Raw genomic sequence first — 11,759 nt, 5'->3', positions numbered from 1 at the left:
TGATTTTTACTTTGGTTTCATAACTTTCAAAAAGTAGCACTCATGGTCTCATGCACTTAATGGCCACATAGTCTTTTTCATTAATTATCTATTGGAATTAATTACTTTTTAAAAATTACGAACCAAAAGTGATAATCATGTAACAAATAGGACCAAAAGTGAAAGGGCCTATGATATTGAATGAAAAATGCTATCTCCCCTTACTTGAACCCGGATCCGCCCAGCTCGAGACCCGCCAGGTTCCCCAAGACTTGGTTAATATTTTTAAAATATTAAAACGGATACTTTTTTTGAAAAATAATACAATCATAACATTATACATATGTGACTATAATATTATTGAAAGGTTTATACTTTTTTGTAAGTTGTATGTGCATATTTTAGGCATTAAAATATTAAAAATTTTGGATATGTGGTACTTGTATAAGCATTAAATCTAAAATATTTATAAACTATTTATATTATTATTTTAATTTATAAAAATATTAAATATATGTATTACATGTAAGGATAAATGAATTGTGCATATTTTTTGTATATGTAAAAATATATTTTATATAAGTATACATAAAATATAAATAAAAAAAATTAAAAGGGGTTTAAGGTGGGTCTAGGTTCAAACACTAAGATGCAGACCAACTCTGAAACCCGTTTAACATTTCAAAACCTACCCCAACCTAGGAAGCTCTAGATCCAGGTCCAATCTGTATTCATTGCCATCCCTAAGAATTGCAATCGAAAATCTAATTCGAGTTGGGTAACACATAGCCATTGGCTCCTTGTTCTCTCTCTATATATTTTTTTTGGATAATTGTAGGGGTGTGAGTTCAGCACAATTTTAAGGCCTGTACTCAAGTTTGGGCTCGACATAACTTAAAAAGAACAAACTAAGTTCGAGCTCAACTTATTTAATAAGAAAATCTAATTTTTTTAATTTGTAACATGAAATAAATGGAAAAAAATGCTATCTTTCATAATATTTATTCAGCATATTTATAAACAAAAGAATGATTTACCTTATATTTAATCATAAAAATATTTATTTCTAACTTTTTAATCAAAACTAGTAAGATAAATTCTAAAAGTATAATCAAAATTAGTACAAAATTAAATGGATAATAATAATTTAAGTATTTTTGCTAACTGGTTATTTACAAAAGGTAAAGTGTTAAAACTTCTTAATTATGCTAATAATATATGATAAATTAGTTATAACTAAATTAGCAAAGATGTGTAAGACACAGATTAAATTCTGTAAACATTTATACATAACTTGGTAATCTGAATATTTAATTCATAAAGTGGCAACACATATAAAACAAATTTAGTAATTCTTGGAGTTTGTTGTTATTATAAAGAAGATTATCTAAACAAGTTCAAATAATATTTAGCAATTTCGTTCTTTAATTGAAAATGTTTTGCAAATTTAGCATAGTTCTTCATAACAATCTCGTCGGAATTTGGACCATGTGCTGGTCACATGCGATTTTTCGATGAAATTGTCATGGATTTCTTAAAATTGCATCTTTTTTTAATGATTGAACCAAATTACAAATTATTTCAATAGCCTAAAATCGCACTCTGTACAAACTAAAATTAATCTTTTTCCCTATTTTATACTATAGTATTAAATGTTTATTTTTGAATATATAAAATGCCTACAAAACTATAATATGTAAATATTAAAAAATAGAGAACATCTTGCAGACAAAAAAACATTTGTGGAAAAGCTTAATTAGGGTTTGTTGATCAACACTGCTCTTGCTCTTGATCTTGATTGACGCCATTCCCATCACGGAGTTACTAACATACGTACCAAATTGAAGAAATTTAGCATTTTCAATGTCAGTGATATGATTATATGATTGGTCGTCACCCTCATTTCAGATTGTTATATAGTTGTAGGTCGGCCATTTAAAGGAGGTTAGCAAGTAAGAATCCCAATGATGAGCTGCAATTGTTTTTAGAACTAGAGTGTGGACAGGTAATTGGATAATTTCAAATATAAGCAGTAAACAAGTTTCTAAGACCTTTCATTACATCATTAGTTTTATTAAATTTCTGTACTATGATTTAGGATTTGCGCACCGGCCCTCTCCTTGATAAAGAAAGTGGTGACATTTTACTGTTCTTCAACCTTTTTGAGCCTGAGGAGGGGGAGTTAAAGTGTTTTTCTTGTTCTTTTTCATTCCCATGAGGTTCTATGTGGAGTATTTCTTCAGAAAGGATAGACAAGTGACTCCTCAAAAAGTTAAGATAAAAGAATGGCATTAATCTCTAATCTATTTACATTTCAGAATAGATATTCTGAAAAAAATTTCATCAAGAGCTATGGCAAGCCAGGAGATCTTCTGGAGAAACTAAATGAACTTTCAGGCTATGCTCCTGATGATGAGATAGAACTGGTCTTTGAGGTTTGTTTCTATATATGAGCGGAAGATATAGATTGGCTTGTTGTTTCCTTACACTTGGTAATAATCCTAATAGATTGATAGTAGCTGCAACTTAAAATTAAACTCATATAGAACTGGTTTCATTAGATGGAGCTATGTTTGCATCTGTCAAATGCCATAGAGATAAGCAGAACTCATGTTACATGCAATTTCTTTATAATGGTACTTAATCATATGGAATATAATGCTTTGTATGAAATAAAATGCACATATACGTTTTAAATGGTGAGGATATGTTGTGTTTTCTGCTTTTCAAGAGATAAAGTTTGAGCCATTGGTCATGTATGGGTACATTAACAAGAGACTTACATTTAGATCTAACCAGGTTTATGGAAATCTCAAACACAAATATCTTGTGAGGATAAATATTGCACTTCGATGACTTTCCTTTTCCTTGTATCGCAACTAGAGAATGCGAACATTGTTGCTATCAAAAGTCCCTTCTTGGTCAAACTAGGCAGCAACTTTGTTGCTCTAATGTTCCATCGTTTCTAGAATACGAGAATAGGCTCCAAGTAATTTTCTTTAAATATTTGGTTCGTATTACTTAATAATCTTTATCTGTATGCATCTTACATAGATTCATTATCTTGTAATTACAAGATATAAGTTTCGGTACTTCACAGGTCAAGCTTCATTCTTGTGTTGATCGTGTTGCTGAATTCTGTGAATATCTTTTGCTAAAGTATGGAGCGTGATGCAAATTGGTGTAATTTGGAAACATGCTTAAATTTATAGATGGTTTTCAGTCCCATCATGCATCATATTCGATACTTTAGGAATAGATATTCACACAATCAAACACAATCACAATAAGAATTAAATTTGACATGTGAACTAGTGGAACTTATATCTTGTAACTATAATATAATGAATCTACCTAAGAGGCATATAGATAAACATTACTAAGTAACATGAGCCTAATATTTAAAGAAAAGTACTTGGAGGCTATGGTGATATTCTATAAATGATGGAACATCAGGGCAACGAAGTTGCTGCCTAGTTTGAGCAGGGAGGGACTTTTGATAGCAAACAATGTCCCCATAATCTGGCTGTAATAGAAAGAAAAGGAAACTCATCAAAATACAACATTGTCCTCTCAAGATACTTGAGCTTATGATTTTCATATACCTGATTAGATGTAAATGTAAATCTCTTGTCAGTGTACTCATATATGACTATTGGATTGAAACTTATCTCCTAAGAAGCAGAAAATACAAAATATCTTCACTATTTAAAATGTATATGTCCATTTTCTTTCATACACAGAGCATAATATTGCATATGCAAAGCAATGTTTTAAGTACCATAGTAAAGAAATTACGCGTAACATGAGCTTTTTTCATCTCTATGGCATTTGAACAGATGCAAAAATAGCTCCATCTAATGAAAACAATTGCATGTGGATTTAATTTTAAGTTGTTGCTAACATCAACCTATTAGGATTATTACCAAGGTATAGAGAAACAAGATGCAAATACTATCTCTTCCACTCATATATTGAGACAAACCTAGAAGAGTTCTATCTTTTCATTAGGAGCATAGCCTATAAGTTCATTTTAGCTTTCTCAGAATATCTGTTGGCTTGTCATAACTCTTGATGAAAGTTCTACCAGCACATATGGTATGATATGCGAATAGATTAAAGGCCAATGCCATTCTTTTATCTTAACTATTCACTGAATCACTTGTGTCGATCCTTTCTGAAGATATTAACACCATATAAAACCTCGTGGGAAAGAAAGGGTACAAGAAAATAGGAAAAATTGCATCTTTGGTCCTGCATGTTAGGGCCTTTTTGTCCTATTTGTTATGATTTTCTTACATTGTATCTCATAAGTTGAAAATTTTCTCAGGCTTACTCACATACATTTTTTGTCTAATAATTAATGGGGCCATTAGCAGTCTCATGTGCATTATCGTACATTTTTCGTGTATTAATTTCTTAATTTGTCTGCATTACATACTGATAAGACATTAATGAAAATGTAAGATAGTGTCAACCAGTTCAAGATAAGCATGGAAAATGAAAGGAAAATTACTTCTTCTTCACCTTCGTAAAGCTCGTTCGAAGCCTTTGTCATGAATTCTTTTGTCACTCGTTTATCATAAAATTTACTTGAAACCATTCAGAATAATTTTTTATGGAGGTTGCAATGAGAGATCTATACTTATGCAATTTCTAAAATGTAGAAAAATTGCACTTTACATCTCACAAGTTAGACATTTTGCAATTTCTATCCCATTATTTTTTAGCTCGCTATATTGCATCCCACAACTCCAAAGATTCCGTTGAATTTCAGATGGAAACAACATATGTGCATGGTATGAGCTCAGTTAAGTCTTGAGGGAATTAAGGTCGTTTCCATAAAAAAATTAACAAAGTTAAGCCTTGAGGCTAAATTTGAATTTTTTTTGAAGTTCTTGGAAGCAATGTGGTAAATTAAAAAATGATGTGACCGAAATTAAAAAAAACTAACTTGTAGGACATAAAATACAATTTTTTCCTAAAAAGTATGACTTTGGTAAAAGATTCTTTAGGATAGACTAGAATGGTGAAACACAAAGAAGAAAATATTAGTTAATGGCCTAACAAAAACACAGAGTGTCAAATGAAGTTAGTGAAGTTTAATCTTCTCAAACATACAAACTAAAAAACATTTACAAAAACAGATATGAAACTTTGTATGCACTAAATTCCATAATTAACTTAATATCACTGGTCGGATGGAGTTGGCCTTATAAAAGCATAATAGTGTCCTCCATGCACACTAGGACTGTGGACCAAAACATTGCAAACAATGAAAATGCACAATATAAGGTCTAGAGAAACAAAGATAACTCAGATAAATTGAAGCTTGAAATAGAAAGGCATTTGTATCCATTTAGTAAATTAATTTTTCATTCAATACCAAGTTGTAAAAAGGTGAAATTCATTGATGAAACAATCTGAATCATGCAAAGAGGATCTACCATTGAGAAATACTTCGTGTTGAAGTAAAAACTAAACAGAACTTCTACTTGCCAAACAAATTAAACGGGATGGTGGAAACATTGCGTACTCATCTATCAACCTCAGGTGACAAGTATCTTCCACTATCTATATCTATATCAAGTTGAAGTGAAAACTCATAGCGGTCATTTATCTTCATGTCATCAGCATCAAATAAGAATCACTCTTATTACAAGAACAACTTGGGTATGACTACAAATGCACCAGATAGTCAAAGCTTTAACAACTACACAAAATTCCCTTTGTGGCACAATTGTTTCTTTTTTTTGTTTAGTCAGACATATCCCCCTTTTGAAAAGTTTAAAAAGTTCCCTCGGCACAGTCCAAACAAATTTAGAGACTCTACCCAAGTAAATTTAAATTTCAGTGTTAGTAAATTGCCACCATCATATTTGGGTATCCTGAAAGTGCCACCCCCTCTCACATGTAGGATCAAAATTTAAATTAGCCCATGGGTTTTCAATCATTAATCTTGGGAGGACATACCCATGCAATAAATTTGGCTATCAATAGAAGGCTAATTCATATTGTATTTGCTTCTAGTAAGAGAAAGCTTCTACCTAACGTGCATTCTTATACTATTACTCATTGTAGAACTACAACAACGCAATTACCTAACTATTCATCCTAAGCAGATCATGCACACCGAAAGAGGTACTACTTAGCTATTTGTGCACTTTTTTCTCTAATCTTCGCACTGTATTCATTAGTAATGTATGATGACAAAAGAATGCAAATCATGCATCTCATAAGTTGGAAGTCAATAGAGAATACACCTTTCTTAGCATCCTGAAGAGTGAAAAACATCAATCCAAGATGGTCGTTTGACAAAATCCAAATAATGTGTTATGAAATAAAAGTCCAAAGAAAAAAAAGCAAGTCATCCTGACCAAAATACCAAGTAATGACACTCGACGGATCTGCTATGGATGGAAAAGGTGAAAATAATCAAATATATTTAAGTAAATTAAGTTTTCCTACTCGGTTGCAAACCTACTATCCAACATGATATTTTTTATATCACAATTTAGATGTTCAATTACAACATATTTATCAAGTTGAAGATATGACATATAGAGGACACAAAAAAGTTATAAAGTGATACAAAGAGCCTAAGGGTTAAATAGATCAACTACAACTACCATAGAATGACCCTGTCTACTAGACCTATATCAACATTCCATTCATTTTAGTTTTTGTGTTATCTTTCATAAGTGTTGTATAACACCTTACACAAAGTTTTTCTATCACAGTGGTAGTAGTATTCTTTTTTTGGAAGACCTTCATTTTTTTTCAAGCTTCTCAAACAGGACTTTATTGAGTTCCTATACTTCATGTTGCAGGAAAGAATCATGGGTGTCCTCCAAAGGATCTTTTCGAATTTTCATTGTTCTGAAGTTTGGAAACAAGCTTTGTAGAGCCATAGGCATACTTATATATGGCTCATCATTAACAACCTGAATATAGAATTTAGGAAACTTCCGTACGTGCAAATAACTCATGCAATCGGAGGAATATATTACAAAAATAAATTTGAACAAAATTCACTAATTTTCATATGACACCTCACCATTCTTCCCAAATTATTATTTTCTCGCTTGGGTTTATGTTGTTTATCAAACTAGTAGGGTGGAAAACCCCCGTGCTATTTTCTTTACATACAGTAAAAACCTAATCAACTATTACAATAAATATGGAGTACGAAACTCCTTAATAATTACAGACCCAAGAAAGGAATTAAAAAAAACATAAATGAATAAGATCTGAGAAATATGAATACGATAATGATAATAGGCTCAGATAGAACCAGATCCAAAATAGATGTTGCACAGAGCAAGGTCACAGAGACTCAGTCTCCACAGATCGCCACACCCACGGCTACTCCACCAGAAAACCTTTCCAAGAGATCACAGAGATCTTATAGTCACAAAGACCCACAACACCGTTCACTTAGAACCTTTATAGAAGATAGAAGATTAATACAATATTCTGTATTTATTGGCCGAGGGAGAAGACCCCTTATAAAGGGGTGAGAAGGAGTCATGTGGTGGGAAGGTTAGGTGGCTTTCCAAAAGCCATTAGATTGCTTTGGAAAGCCACCACCTACGATGGTGGTGAAAGAGGAAGGAAGAATCAAGGAGATTCCATGGCGGATTTAGGCAGAGAGAAGAGAGAATCGCTAGACGGCGCAAGTGAGAAGGAGAGGGAGAGAATGAGGGCTGCTAGGGTTAGGTCAGAGAAATAGGTAAAGTGTTGGGTCGGATACTAGGTGTGGGTTGGGTAAGTTCATGTGGGTCTTGCCAAGTGGGCGGGTCTTCTGGGCTTTGCCAAATGGACCTGCCATTTATTGGTCATTGGGCCATATTTATAACAAAACTAGTAATGTTATTAGTTTCGAATGAGGAAAAAAAATTCTTAATTTTGATGAGTGATAATTCCTCTTGTATTTTTAATTGAGGCACGATGTGTATTGATTATTGTTTTATAGATATAGTTATTTTATTTTTAATTGCTTTATATCAAATATAGAGGTTCTTTTTCTTTTTACAAAAAATTGGGATTTCACATTCTTGAGCTGGTGATAACACCAATATCTTGACTTTTGCAATGTTCTTCAGTACCACCACACTCATGAAGTCCTAACTATTTCCATAAAAAAAATGTAGAAAAGAAGTCGGTAGAAAAAGACACATATGATACAATATACATTGTCATGACCAAGGTGATTTGAGGATCTAATCAGTTTTTCCTCTTATTAGGGATTTAATCTCATTTTAACATAATTCTATATATTTAGAATTCATTTGGCAAAGTCTTGCCTTAGTGGGGATATTCGCTTCTAAAAATTCACTTTTGTAAGGAATCTTCTCAAAATATTTTTTTCTATGCCGAAATGCATTGGGATGTTCATCACATATTTCAAGTTCAAATTTATTTTGAACCATTTAAATTTTTTCTTGTATTTTGGGATTTTTATGTAGTTCATTTATTCGTAATGGATTAATTTCTTTCTTTGTAAAGTAGATTTGGTTAGTCTTAGATATTATTAAATCCCTTATTTCATTAATAACTTTGTCTATTGTGTCGGTGATGAATTCAAATTTTATTATTTCATCTTCAAAGGTTCATATTATACCTTCCTCAATAAAATTTCTTATTTGGAAAGATTTTCTTAAAGAAGTTATTTCAAAAATAATTTCATTAGTTAAATCTTTTATTAATAGGAGGCTTGTTGGAATATATTTTTTATTATTACATATGTAAGCTTTTGGAATTTTAAAGCTTATATTCAACTTTTATCCATTAGCAGAGGATAAAGAGTGGGTCGTCTTTTCAAAAAATCTAGTTGGTATAAGAACTTCTTTAATGTAATTAATATCCGCTCCACTGTTTATAAGAGCAGTAAATATTTTTCTAAAATTATTATTTACTAATAGATCGACTTTGACAATCCATTTTTAACTAGTGATAATTTTCAAAGTGGATAGAGAATCATCCTCATATTTTTCTTTACCTAATTTAGTATTCTTGCTAATTTATAACATTTCAACTCTAGTATTAAGAGACTAATTATATTTTTTAATATTTTTTATTTCTTCTTTTAATTTTTCTACTTCTATCTTTAGATCTTCTAGAGTAGAGGGATTATTTTTAATCTTTCATTGAGCAACTTCTTGACTTCGGTAATTGTATACAGTTCAACCGGTTTATTAATAATTTTATCACAAGTTGGGCTGGATCAAATGTTGAGGCTTTACCATTATTGTCAATTTTACTAATTAGGACAATTTTATGCTCAGTTTGGGATGGAAATGAAACCATCGAATAGACCAAAACTTCCTAAAAATAGAACTTCAGAAAATAAGAAAAGAGGAAAAAATTAAGAAAAAAAATAAATAAAGAAAAAGACTTAGCTACAAAATATGAATAGAAAGTTAAAAATAGTACCACAAAGAAAATATGGGGATGCTATATTTGTGGAGAAGCAGACCATCTTACAAATAGACGCATAAATAAAAAAGCTAGGAGAATAATATTTTCCCCCCTCAACAACCTTTCAAAATCAATTCAAATGGAATAGAAATAAATCTTAAAGCATTTTCTAAATTAATTGAAAATGACACTCTAACAGTTGCAATAACACAAAATGGTGTTTGTGACTTGCGTATGCATGTTTTATAAATCGGATGAGGCGGCACGTGATGTGCCGACCCACCAATTCTTATCCTTTTTTAAATTATTTTTGTTTTATTTAAAGTTTTCAAAATGTTTCATTATATCCTACTTAATTTTCTGTTTATTATAACAATTTGCCCCCAATATATTCCAATTTCAATCTATAATTTACTTATAATTAAATTTAAATTTTCTTTATAATTACAAATTAATTTCTCAATTATGTATAAAATATTGTGGACATCACATTGTCCAGGTTGAACACCATAGGAAGAGGGATATGACGAGAAGGCTTAGGAGGACAGACCTCTGAAGACATAGGACTCTCCTTCAGTTGAAAACTCTTGACTAGGATACACCCCCATAGATATCTCCAACCAACAAAACAAGGATCCAATGATCCTTATCCATTGGCAACCGCCTCCTCAACCCTCTCAGAGACCAGACTCCCTCGCCAATTGGGGGATTTTGGCTATAAAATTAGGTTCAACCCACTCATGCAAGAGACTAAGTATTCACAAGTGATTTTTATCATACAAATTCATTCTTATTCATGAATTCTCATCATAATTTATAATTTCTTGCTCATATTATCTCTTTCCAGTTCTTGTTTTTGCAAATCCCCATCCCTAAGCTTGCAGAAAATTCGATTGACTAAGGAGCTCAAGTCTATCAAAGATCTGACTCGTACAATTTTTTTGGCATGCATCAATATCTTTTTGAATTTCACAATTATATTTTGTCAACTAAAATTAAAAAATATATATTTATCAAGATTGTTGTGAGCAAAAATCGCTCATTTGGGTATATATGCTCAATTTGAGATATTTGCCTTTGATTTTTTACAAGTCTTAAGATGGGAACCTGCAAAAAATGCATTAACACTTTGATACCCAAGTCCGTAAACAATTATAAAAAATTAAAATTGACTAAGATAAGTGTAAGGTAGAGCGATAATCAAGCATAAGAATGATTGGATTATGAATGCTCTATGTGCATAAATATAACTGAAATGGTTGATTTACGAAAACACTTGCGCTAATCAAACAAGATTTTGGTTGTCACACAAGACTATTTTATGAACCTTTATTTTGGATTGAAAAGTTTAGAATTCTCGTTCTGTTGTCAAAGATTTTGAAGCGTTACATTTTCCTCATTTATTTCATTTGGTTTTGAACATCTTGGCAAATGATAGTTATCCATTATCAACATATTATACTCCCATCTGATAAGACATAGGGATCGCTTACTCGGCGATTGGTCATTCATTTCACTTACCATATCTTGCAGATAAGGTGTATGGGGATTGTGAGGAGGAGCTATCCTAGGGTTGGTAGCTAATCAAGGGATGCAAGTGGCATCTATTAATAAGTTCCGTAGATAATTTTATTTATTGAAATTACTTCTACTTCTATTTAGTTGTTTGGACTTTGTACTAGATTTTAGATTTTAAGATTTATGTTTTTCCGCTGCATATATGTATTGAGATTTTATTGCTTAGGTGTTATACTATTGAGTTTGGATCTATGGTTCGTAGTGAGCGCTTCATGGTACTAAGGCTATGGGCTTGATGGCATGGCCATGTCATGACCCTCGATCCAGGATATGACAATGTGAGTTCTGATTAACATGATATCTTGTTTGGAAATTTTTAACATTTATTACGATGGATAATGTTATAATTTCATTCTCTAGTTGGTGACAATTATATTTTTTATCTTTTGTGTGTGATGGTGGTGTGGGGTGGGGGGGGGGGGGGGGCTCAGAAGGAATATTATAGAAAAGGAGAGGAGAAAAATATATAACACATTATTGCGTTAAAATATTTGATGAGTTGAAGCATACTTGTCAATAGAATAGGAAAATGTGAAGAGCAATTTAAATAGGAGGTGAGTCGTGATAAATGTATTGTCTTACTTGAAAAGTCCTCACATTTATTAGGAGCAATTTTTTTTTTTTTTCAGGAGAGAGGCTCTCACAAGTATCTTAAAAAAAGATGGGGGAAAAAATATTATATATTGTTGTCATAAATATTCGAGTGGATGTTTACTTTTCATAAAAAAAGTGGACTATGTGAAATAACAATTTAAGTAGGAGGTGAGTCATCATGGGGTGGC

Source organism: Sesamum indicum, linkage group LG3, assembly GCF_026168435.1.
Source record: "Sesamum indicum cultivar Baizhima isolate 11 linkage group LG3, ASM2616843v1, whole genome shotgun sequence".
In the NCBI taxonomy this organism is placed as follows: domain Eukaryota; kingdom Viridiplantae; phylum Streptophyta; class Magnoliopsida; order Lamiales; family Pedaliaceae; genus Sesamum; species Sesamum indicum.
The sequence above is the reverse complement of the archived record's forward strand: the minus strand, read 5'-3'. Positions refer to the sequence as shown.